General features: G+C 39.3%; 1 protein-coding gene across 7 annotated transcripts in view; it reads right to left on the bottom strand.

Annotated features, from left to right (window-relative positions):
* zfh2 (Zn finger homeodomain 2) overlaps positions 1-10,000 on the bottom strand; it is a 197,902-nt gene that overhangs the window by 44,876 nt on the left and 143,026 nt on the right. For 2 of the 7 annotated variants that reach the window (XM_043010523.2, XM_043010514.2), the window contains exon 1: positions 6,045-6,681. The exons of 2 other annotated variants lie outside the window; for them this stretch is intronic. The gene's annotated coding sequence lies outside the window, so the exon portion shown is untranslated. Of the gene's footprint in view, positions 1-6,044; positions 6,683-10,000 lie in introns of those variants that run through there. 3 more of the 7 variants (XM_043010538.2, XM_043010531.2, XM_043010547.2) reach the window with 2 other exon arrangements.

Below are 10,000 nucleotides of genomic sequence, written 5' to 3' on the forward strand. Positions count from 1 at the left end.
AACAGAAACACAAGTAGCAGAATAACCAGAAGAAGACGAAGAAAATCACACGAGGAAGACAAGACACCAGGGCAGTAATGAGACACAGAAGAGGGCAGTACATGTCGCCCAAGACAATAGAGGCCTATGAGCTGCATTGACCTCATGACCACTTAAAAAAGGGGGGGAAGGGGGGGAAGGCGGAGGACAGCCTATCTGGCGTGATTACCATATGTAAAACGACTCGGTTCTGTATATCGTAAAAGGAGATAAGATGGTTTCCTTCTTCTTCTCTCTCCTTCTCTGATTTTGGGGAGTAAGGAGAGGGGAAAAGAGGGGAGAGGAGAAAGAGCAAGAAAAAGAGAGAGGGAGAAAGAGAGAGAGAGAGAGAGAGAGAGAGGGAGAGAAGAAAGTAGGGAGACAAAGAGACCGACGATAAAGCATAACAACAAAACAAAACAAGAAAGAACAATGAAAATAACGTTAAAAAAATATCCATATAACCCAACACAAAGAAAACAAAACAAAGAAAACACGTAAAATAAAAAAATAAATCAATTCAAAACTAACGACCAAATAAAACACAACACAAAACAGACAACAGATAACAGATAACAAAAAAATAGAAAAAAAAACAAACACACACACACACACCAACCCCAAAGACGACGAAAGAAACAAGGAAATCCTGGGGCGTGTAGAGGCCCGAGTTGGACTTTATAACGTTGTAAAAATGCCTTACGGGCAGCTACGGCCCTGCATGCTAAGGTGGTCGGTCCTACTATCTCCCCCACTATATAGAGAGCGAGATAGAGAGAGAGAGAGAGAGAGAGAGAGAGAGAGAGAGAGAGAGAGAGAGAGAGAGAGAGAGAGAGAGAGAGAGAGAGAGAGAGGGGGGGGAGAGAAGAGGAGAGAGAGGGAGAGAGAGAGAGAGAGAGAGAGAGAGAGAGAGAGAGAGAGAGAGAGAGAGAGAGAGAGTAAGAGGAGAGAGAGAGAGAGAGAGAGAGAGAGGAGAAAGAGAAAGAGAGAGAGAGGAGAAAGAGAGAGAGAGAGAGAGAGAGAGAGAGAGAGAGAGAGAGAGAGAGAGAGAGAGAGAGAGAGAGAGAGAGAGAGAGAAAGAGGGAAAGAGAGAGAGAGAGAGAGAAAGGAGGAGTAAATTCACTATATTATTACACGTGTTCTTTCGATTTTTTCTTTCTTTCTTTTTTTGCTTTCTCTCTCTTTCGCCTAGGTTATCTTTCTATTTGTCTGTATCTCATTCTCTAACTAACTAACTAACTCTATTCCTCCCTATCTCTGATTCTGATATATTCGTATTAATCTAAAATATATTTTTCAAATCGATATCAAATTGGGTTCAACATTTCGAATGCCGAAGCCGTACAATCAGTCTACCGCAATACGCGTAATTACTAAGATACAATCTTTAATAACACGTTGGAAATAACTTAATTTCCCATGACATCGGAATGACCATTTCTTTTATTCAAAAAATGTTTTTTTTTCTAACCGTCACTTACGATCTATTAGAATACTGGTCATCTGACTAATTTCCAAGAAACTTCAAGATGCTGCTATTATCAGCATCTCGCCATTAAGTATCTATCTATCCGACGCATATACAAATATATAAACACATAAATACAGTCCGGAAATGATAGCTATATTCTATCCCAGATCAGAAAATAAAGAGCTCTTGTGTGACAAAGCTCTGGTCGCAAACAGGAAATCGTTGCGAAAAAAATACTTATATTTATAAAGAGTAAAATCTTCATAAAACAAAGGCCCGGTGTGACGGTGTATCTATGAAGGAAAGGAAAGTGTGTGTGTGTGTGAATATAAATATAAATATAAATATATATATATATATATATATATATATATATATATATATATACATACACACGATATGTATACATATAAATATATATATATATATATATATATATATATATATATATATATATACATATATACACATATATATATAGATAGATTGATAGATACACACCCATCACCCCTAAGAAATACCTTCAAAAAGTGAGGAAACGAAAAACGCCTAAAATAATGCAATGAAGAAACATGAAACAGTAAATGTAAACGCTAAGAAAATACAAAGAAATAACCACGAGAGTAAACCTTCCACGTAAAATCTAAATTGCTTTAGAAGATTATGTGCTATTTTGGCCGCAACTTTTGACATAAAGACCCCAACTTAGACGGGGCATCGCGCCCGTCTTCGTTCCGGCGAGTTTGTTTTTTTTATAAAGACTCTCTCTCTCTCTCTCTCTCTCTCTCTCTCTCTCTCTCTCTCTCTCTCTCTCTCTCTCTCTCTCTCTCTCTCTCTCCCTTCCTCTCCCTCGAGTGATAGACAGCTCTCCAATCCGCCACGAGTGACAGTCTCTAGACAACCTTACCCTTCCTACTGTCAGTCTATCTTTCAAAAATCACTTCATGTTCCACACCCTGCCTGGCCCTCCCCGAAACCTGCTTTTCCCTTTGCAAGATGAACCTCTTCAACGCCCATGTCTTTCAACTGCATTAAGTCATCGTCCTCCTCCTGACCACCTCCTCTTACACTTCTACCACCTCTACCACCACCTCCTCCTCCTCCTCTTCCTCCTCCTCCTCCTTGGTCAGTCCTTGTGTTCAAAAACCTGTTGTTCTTTTGGGATGGGCGTGAGTTATATCACTTCCCCGTGTGCTGGCCTGTCGCTCCCTTCAATCTTAATAACAAAAAAGTCATAATTTTCTTTTTTATTGTTTACATGCTACACAATAGCTTCTTTGCAACACATTAAGCCTGCTGTTCACAGAATTGTCCCATTGTGTTCCTCCGCTCGCTATTTAACTTCATAAGCATCCGAAGCTCTAGAGAACAAACCTCTCATTGTACAAAGATAACGATATAATGAATATATATAATAATAACAATCATTAAAAGACTCTTCATAAAGATAAATGAATGGACAACAAAGGTCTCGAGACAGTGAGTAAAAGTCTGATTCTCAACAATTAGATCATCACCAGTATCGAGATTCCATTGACTTGCACTGTCCTTTTCGCCACATCTCTCTCTCTCTCTCTCTCTCTCTCTCTCTCTCTCTCTCTCTCTCTCTCTCTCTCTCTCTCTCTCTCTCTCTCTCTCTCTCTCTCTCTTCAAGTGTTTATGGCGAAAAATAACAACTTCCTATCGCGGGTTACTTAGGACAAAAGACGAAAGGGCGATAATAATAATAATAAAAAAGGGGAGCAAAGTATATACTAAAACAAAATTTGAAAATACAGAACACGACAAGATAACAAAAGCTGTTCTGATGACGCCAGGTTAGGTGTTAACAGATCCATTTGTTTGTATTGGTAGTAAAAGACCCTACCAAAGAGACAAGACTTTTTCTTATCAGCCTGGCAAGAGACTGACAGCTGTCATGGCAGCGAGGGCAGCAGAATGGCAAGGAAATCGCGAAAGGACAATTTCCCTAGTCAGGAAATGCAACTGAAGTGAAAACATGCCTGTGATTCAAATTTTCAGATGAATATATATTTATTTGTATATATATATTTTTAATCAGACCTATGCATGTATGGCTATGGAAATGAAACACTGTCACCACAGAATTCCTCAATAGGAAACATAATTCAGACTTGATCAACGTTGATTTAAGAATAGTCAACTGACGTTCACTTCCTTTCTCTTTGTTTAACAACCAAAAAAAACTCCAAACTTATTATTGGTGGAGATGACACTTTTTCACATCAGACACAAGAGCTCAAAAAAATTAATCGCATTCCACGTGATCACAGAACATCAAGCACATCTAACTAACAAGCATCACACAACCACATCTAACAAAGCAAAGAGAACAGCTGTCACATCCTAACAACACTTGCGAGAGCCACAATATTATTGAAAACAACTTCAGTACAACAAAGAGATTCTAGTAATTATAAGCACAGGTTCGCATGTCACAAGGGCTTGGAGTTTATCAACAATCAGCACATGGGTTTTACTTCTACTTATGTTTTCACATCTGAGTCTTGCACTATCAACAGAAATCATTTGTCAACACCTGTTCCCGGCAGCGGAGCACAGGTGTTCCGTGTACACATCTGTCTTACTCAAACACGCTATAGTATTTTCTTTCTATTCGAACACTTCGCCGGGAGTCGTGGATGTCCTATAATTGTGTACTGAAAAATGCACCGTACTTATATTTGGTGGAGGTTGCTTGCAATTCATCTCAGCCTTCAATTGGCACTATCCACACTATTCCTCATAAGTGAACCTCGTGTTATTGCAATTAAATTTAAGTATTCCTTTTCTCTGCACCTCCTTTCTTAATCATTATAATCGACACTTCTCCTTGGCTGGTCAGTGTGTGTTGACAACGTTTGATATCTATTTCCCTCGCATTGCAAAGAACACTATCCAAGACAAAGATTGTTTCTAAGTAACAACACTCCAGCGACAATGAACTATCGTCAAGATTCTTTTTTTCTCTCCACCATCAAGATTTCTCTTTCTCGCCATTCATCTTTTCACAATAGAAAGACTCTCTTTGAAACCACCTCCTCACAATCTACCAGCTGGTTGGTTCCACAACATACACCATGCTTCCTCCTCCTCCCTAAAGGCCATCATAAAAGTAAAAAAAAAAAAAGAAAAAAAAAAAAATGGGGAGAGAAGACTCGCCTAATTAAATGAATGCATGTTTTCCTCAACAACTTTTCCATTACATAAAATGAAACGGGCCAGCAGGAAATTCTCATTCTGTAGTCTGCAGTAAGCTTCTCTCCATTAGCTAATTACCGAGTGGACTCGCTCTTAACCCGTTTACATGAGGATAGAGGAGAGAGGGAGGAGAGGATAGGAGGGAGGGAATAGGAGAGGGAGGGGGTGTCTATCATTTCTGGAACTAAGTCCCCAAAATATCTAACATCAACTCCCGTGATTGACAGTCTCGGTTCGGACACGCTAAAGAAATGACAAGATGACTAAAAAATGAACAAGTTTTTCTTTTTCCGGTGATCATTCGCATATTCACAAAATACCCACAGCGCAAGAAATTAAAACCCAAAAAATGATCGCAAGTATAAAAAAACACAAAAGAGCTCACAGAGTTATGCAAAAAACAACAACAGGGCCATGTTAGCCCGAGCGAAGGATACTGTGCGCCAAAAGTAAAGTCCGTAGACTGGCGCTGTGAGATGACTGGCCAACCTATCGCGGTTTCCGGTGTAGGAGAGTTCCCCGTTTGCCGGAGACTTTGGCGATTTCCCCCCGATTTACTCGAACATCTTCGGCTTAAAACACGATCGAGATTTGCCGAGATGCGGAATGCTGTTCCTCGCGTGATGTTGGCGGCGGGCGGGCCTCATCATCAATTTTGGGGACTCTGCATTTTTTTCACATCCAACGCCGCCGCGAGAACTACTGTGAAATGAAGACCAAACTCCATTTTATTCCCCCGGTCATTCCGTTGATTGCGTTGGATTACTGTTAGTCATCTTTCTCGGTAATATTTATGCAAATTGCACTTCCACTCGTGTGTATTGAGAACAATTATTCACCGCGGTGTCAAAACAACAGGACATTGACATCCATCCATCTGGGGTCCTCATTATCGTAAAGTTCCTGACCACCGAAAATCGTTCTAAATTGTGAAACGATTATTCAAAGGGAATTTCACAGCGAGTGATAATATGAATATATATTGGGACTTGCAACTTTTTTTTTAGCGGAAGAGAAGAGATCGTAATTCGTGTCACTGAGATGACCATCGGCGATGACTACTGACCCGAGATTCGCACAAGTCCCCAAATTTACATTTCGGTCTCCGCACTGAAGTTAAGCCACGGAGCCACGGAGAGCCACCGGATGTTGGCACTTGGGCACCAGTGGCGGACACCCACAACGCTAGAGTCGACACGCACCAGCGCCGCACTAGATGGATGGATGGATTGATGGATGGAGTACACACACACAAAACACACTGCTACATACACTCTCGCTGCTGACAAGTGCCTAACTGAGTCAAAGTGCAAAGTGTCACTGGCTGCCTTACCTGTGGTCCACATCGTCCCTGGCCTGGCCGTGCCTCATACTCAAGCCGAGGCTGGGCTGGGTACGTGAGCTGCACGCCCCTCTCACAAAGTTCCTGACTCGCGTCTTGTCCTATCTTGTTCTGATGGTATGTGCGTGGCCTCGCCCCCGTGCCCGGCCGTGCCACTGGGTAGGGTGCACGTGCCTGGGCCGTCACTAGCACCATGCGCCACAGCACCACACTGTGCGGCTACCTACAACCACCACTCCACATGCACAAGTATCACTGGCGTGGCACCTCCGCGGCCGCCACCCACCGTCTGCACATAGTAATGACGCCCCGGCGAGAATTAGTAGGTAAATGTGGCGGCGAGTATGCGCGGGCTGGCCCACCACCGCCACCTCCCCGTGGGGGGGGCGCCCATATGGAAATGAGAGGCGCAGGGGGGAAGCGCGCCCCGCGACACCACACAACTCCTCAGCCAACACTGAGCACACAGCTGCCGTCTCGCTCTCCCTCACGACCGACCACTGCTCGCGCTACTCCTACGTAACTTCACACTAGCCGCTACACCTCTACTCTACAGTGTTCCAGACACGTTCCTCAGCGAGCACCGAGCGCGGACTGTCATGCGGCCGCTCCGAGTAACTGCGGCGGACTGGAGGCGGCGGACCCGCTCCGACCCCGCTGCTAATTACCGCCGCCTCGACCAATGAGCGGCCGCCGCCCACCCCTGGCCCCGCCCCCCGCGCCGCCCAGCCACGCCCCCCTCCGCGGTATGCAAACGAGGCTCTTAGCGGCGGCGACCATCACACCGTCGCCGCCGCTGCCACTGTCGCCCCAGAAGCCACGGCCGCCACCAGCGCTGGCCGGACCACCCAGGCACCGCCGCCCCACCAGCGCCTCGCACCGGACTTTGCGGCATCATAAATCCCCACTCCTCCAGGGGCAACAGGCGCCGCGGCGGCCACCTCACGCCCTCGCCAGCACCTCCTGCAACACCTTCTCCTGGCGGGCCGCGTGCCGCCACCAGCCCTCGTGGCCACACTGCCTGGCCAGCTCCCGCCCCATATTTCTCCGGTCGCCTCTCCATCTCTCTTCCCCACGCGCCGTAGAAGGGAGATGGAAGGAGGAGGAGGAGGAGGCGAGAGAGGGAGGGAGGGAGGGAGGGACGGAAGAAAGGAGAGAGAGAGAGAGAGAGAGAGAAAGAGAGAGAGAGAGAGAGGTGCAGACCCTGTGCTTGGAAGAGTGTTTTGCTTTTATTTGCTTTAACGGTTTCTGTTCTTAGGTTTGTTTAGGTTTAACTCTTGGCCGATTTACGAGTTTGTTACTTACAGATTTTACGGCTCGGATTTGACAGCGAGCGACGGAAATAGCGCAGTACGTGGATCCGATTTCCCTTCGATTTTTATTTGCATTGCTATTAATTCATGCCTTGATATTGTTTTAATGATATTTCTAATTACATCGACTGTGTTTTTTTCATAGTACGCGAACGTTCAGTACAGACTCGGGCCTACATGCAACATTAGATCACAGATTTATAATCGAATATTTAACAAATAATAAAAAATTCCAGTCACCCAAAATGGCCTAAAATCAAGACGAAGTGACATTATTTGACAGTATCTCGCGATTTTGATAATATTACGTAAAATAGAAAAAAAAAATTACTTCGGAATGAAATAGACTTACTACTGTTTGTTTTGTTTTGTTTTTCTATAAGTTCTTCACACAATATGAAATTCCAAACACAGGCCGGGATACTTTTCATTTTACACAATTTCCGACAGACAGGTAAATATTATACTTAATATATGTAGTATAGCCATATGTTAACATCCTGTGATATAACATTACCAAAGGTCTTAACTTCAATGTTTTTTTTGTTTTTCTTATGAAATACTGAATGTTCACGCTACATCGAATATAGTATACTAGTAATATATATATATATATATATATATATATATATATATATATATATATATATATATGCATATACATATATATATATATATTTCAATTGTTCAATACATCGCACTGTTCTGGTGAACTTAATAAAATCTTATATGATACAAAATCTATGTTTTTTTGTCTTTATCTTATATTACTGACTTTGTGTTTTTTTAATACTTAGCCGATTTTAAGTGAAAATGCCTTGGTTATTCGTTTGAAATATATTGTTTGACTTTTGTCTATATAAATATTTGTTTCAATATGTAACATTCTGTAATTTAAATAATTTCTAAAGTGAATAAGCGATTACTTATATTTTACTTACAAACTACATATTCTTATGATTATTGTTACAATTAACATCATTCTTTTTATTATCTTCATCATCATTATTATGATCATTATCATTGATAATATCTCTTCTGTTGTTATTATTCAAATTATTATTAACATTATCAACATCATTATTATCAACAGGATTACCTTATTACTGCTATTGCTACTACTATTACTACCATTATAGTAAGCGGTGTTCTTAATTAACATCTACATTATTGCTGTCCTTGCGATATTAACACGTTTTATATTTCAAATTATTATTGTTATTATTGTTATTATTATTATTATCTTTATTACCGCGGGTTTGTTCTACATTATGACTACCATTAATATCCGTTATTATTAATGACATTTTGATAAAACTACTACTGCTAGAAGTACTAGTAGTAGTAATATTAATGATGATAATAGTAATAATGATAAATTATAATAATGTTAATGATAACGATGATAATCATAATAATGAAGATAATGATAACAAGAGTGATTTGACAGTGATAATGACAACAATGACAATATTAAAATGACTTTTCTTACTGATAAAAATTTCGGTGTGAATATGTTATTACTATCATTCTAATTTCATAACAATTATGAATATCAACAGAGTTTGTGATTATCATAGCTATTTCTTATAAAATGCTATTGTCATCACAGTTATCAATATTGTTTTAATTATAATGATTGTAATTATAAATTCTTTTTACTATTTTCCTTAATACTATTTGATTTGAAACAAAAACAATTATGATGATAATAATAATAGTGACAATAATGATGATAGTAATAATAATTATAATTTTAAAACTATTATCATAATGAATTATATAATAACGACAATTATAATTATTATTATGATTATCAAGATAATGATAACAATAATAACATCAATAATAGTGATAATAATAAAAATTATTACATTTCTATATGCAATCAGGAAATTAACTTAAAACAATTAAACACTGAAACGGTTAATATATCAACATAAATTATGATGACACTGAAGGTGATACCAATAATTAGCAATTAGTAATTATAATCATAATAATTGTAATCATTACTGTTTTAGTAATATCAACAAGGGTGATAATAATAATAATGCTAATAAAATATAACTGAAGATAATCCAGATATTCTTATCACAAATGAACAGATAGTTATGAAATGAACAACTATAACAATAGCATTAATGATGATGGTTCTAATATTGTTTTGAACGGCGCTTCTAATAATAATATTTATTATCTATGTCATTATTAGTATATCGAAATTCTTAGATGAATAATGATGCGGTGATAATGGTTATAGTGAATATTGTAATTGTGATAATTATATCAGTGATTATGATTATTGTTATAATAATTTTGTAGTAATAGCAACAGTGATAATAATGATTAAGGTAATACAGTGGTTATGATGATGATGATAATGATGATAGTACTAATAATAGTAATACTAATAATGATTATCATCATTATTTTCATAATGATAACAACAATAACAATAATCATATTACTACTATTACTACTACTATTAATAATAATGATAATAACAATATCAACACTAGGAAATCAGAAATAACAGAAAATTCCATTATCAATAATATCGAAAGCAATAAAAGCACAACCATCATCATTATCATTACAGTGAGAACCAAAAATAATATCATAAGCACATTA

This window comes from Penaeus japonicus, unplaced genomic scaffold (genome assembly GCF_977035675.1).
Source record: "Penaeus japonicus unplaced genomic scaffold, GWHDUDI00000001_assembly GWHDUDI00000014, whole genome shotgun sequence".
Classification (NCBI taxonomy): domain Eukaryota; kingdom Metazoa; phylum Arthropoda; class Malacostraca; order Decapoda; family Penaeidae; genus Penaeus; species Penaeus japonicus.